At 54.2% G+C, this 2,083-nt stretch overlaps 1 pseudogene; it reads left to right on the top strand.

Moving 5' to 3' along the window:
• The first annotated feature begins 335 nt into the window (after positions 1 to 335).
• LOC147979534 (uncharacterized) lies at positions 336 to 1,870 on the top strand (annotated as a pseudogene).
• The last annotated feature ends 213 nt before the right edge of the window (positions 1,871 to 2,083 follow it).

Genomic DNA, 2,083 nt, shown 5'->3' with positions numbered 1-2,083 from the left:
GAGCCGCCGCCGCCCGCCATTTCACCACCCGTCGCCGGAGCCGCCGCCGCTGTTAGATGATTCTACGTATCCCCAACCGGATCGACCACGTGTTGTAATTGATCCTGTATAGTTGGTTACCATATAAGGTTAAAACCGACTTGATGAACTTGCGATACAAGTTTTGTAACCCTGTATATATACCAATCAATGAGATCAATCGAGGCGCGCACTTTAGCAGCCCGATCATATTACATTACATGGTATCAGACACCAGCCGTATCCTCCCTCCTTTTGAAATCCTAATACACACAAGCCTCTCCAATCGAATCCCAACCTAGCCTTCTACCTGCACCATGACAGCTGACGATCTCAAGAAGCTCGAGGCCGAGTTGAAGGAACGCGAGTCTCTCCTGCAGACTCGCCAGGAAGAACTTGATCGTCGCGCCGCCGAGATGGGCAAAGCTCCAGCAACCTCCCTAGCAGCCTCCACGCCAAGCCCTTCCACCTATGCCACATCCATCAAACTTCATGTACCCATCACCCTCGACCTGACCGCCTCCAACTACACCAACTGGCGCGAGCTGTTCCTCGTCGCCCTTGGCCGCTATGGCCTTACAGCTCATGTCATCGGCGATGTCGGCGCTACTCCCTCCGACACTTCGCCGGCTTCGGATTGGGGCCGCGACGACTACACGGTTCTCACTTGGATCTATGGCTCTATCTCCATCGACCTCTTCGGCATCGTCATGCGCCCCGGCTCCACCATGCGCATGATGTGGGACGCCATCGAGAATCTCTTCCGCGACAATAAAAAGCATTGGGCAATCCAGCTGGAAGCGGAGTTCAGGAACACCCTGCAAGGCGATATGACCGTCGGTGACTACTGCACAAAGCTCAAGTCCCTTGCTGATTCTCTCGTGGATGTTGGCCAGACGATCAGTGACGAAACACTCGTCCTCACCCTCCTGCGTGGCCTCAACGACAGTTTCACCCACCTCCGCTCGTTTCTTCCGTTCCAGGTGCCCTTCCCCTCGTTCCTGTAGACCCGCTCGGCGTTGATCCTTGAAGAGAGCCAGAAGAAAACTGATGCCAAGAACGCGGCATCCACTGCCCTTTGGGCTAGCGGGAACAGCATCTTCCCGAGCGCTGGCGGTGAACGTGCTCCTCTCCCTATCAGCTCCGGGGGCGTCGGCTCTGGAGGGCACGGAACGGGCTCCACCTTCAACCGCGGCAGTGGCCGTGGACGTGGCGGACGCAGTGGACGTGGCCGCGGCCGCGACAATCCGTGGCAGTTCAACCCATGGACGGGCGCTCCGACGATAGCATATCTTCAGCAACAACACACACAGGCTCCATGGCAGCAGCCCTCCTCTTCCTGGCAGTCACGTCCATGGCAGGCTCCTGCTCCAGGTCTACTTGGTCCTCGCCCCAACACTACTCCTCAAGCTTACACTGCGTACGGCCATGCCAACAACAACTCCAACATGCTGCAGTCACCTTCATCAAGCTCGGTGGTCGACCCTGCGCTTCTAGCGGCTCTCAACAACATGCAGATTCCCGGCACACATGAGTGGTATATGGACTCTGGTGCATCCTCCCACTTGGCATCCGATCATGGTAACTTCGACTCTCTAATACCATCTGCTTCTCAATCTGTCACTGTTGGTAACGGTGCTACTCTACCCATTACACATATTGGTTCCTACTCTCTAACTAGCAAATCTATTCCTCTTTATTTACGCAAAATTCTCATCGTTCCACAAATTATCAAAAATCTTGTCTCTGTTCGTCAATTCACCACTGAAAACTCTTGTTCCGTCGAATTTGACCCTTATGGTTTCTCTGTGAAGGATCTTCTCACCGGGATCGTGATTCTTCGATGCAATAGCTCCGGTCCCCTCTATCCAGTCTGCCAAGCCAGCCATGAAGCCCATGTCACCACATCTCCTTCGGATATTTGGCATCGTCGCCTAGGTCACCCCGGCTCCCACACCATGTCGCGTCTTCATCAACTTCAGCACATCCCCTACAATAAAGCCGGCTCTACTTTATGTCATGCTTGTCAATTAGGAAAACATGTTAGGTCACCGTTTTTTCCATC

This window comes from Triticum urartu, chromosome 3A, assembly GCF_056163025.1.
Source record: "Triticum urartu cultivar PI428250 chromosome 3A, HENAU_Tu73, whole genome shotgun sequence".
In the NCBI taxonomy this organism is placed as follows: domain Eukaryota; kingdom Viridiplantae; phylum Streptophyta; class Magnoliopsida; order Poales; family Poaceae; genus Triticum; species Triticum urartu.
This window is presented reverse-complemented; position numbering and strand designations above follow the sequence as displayed.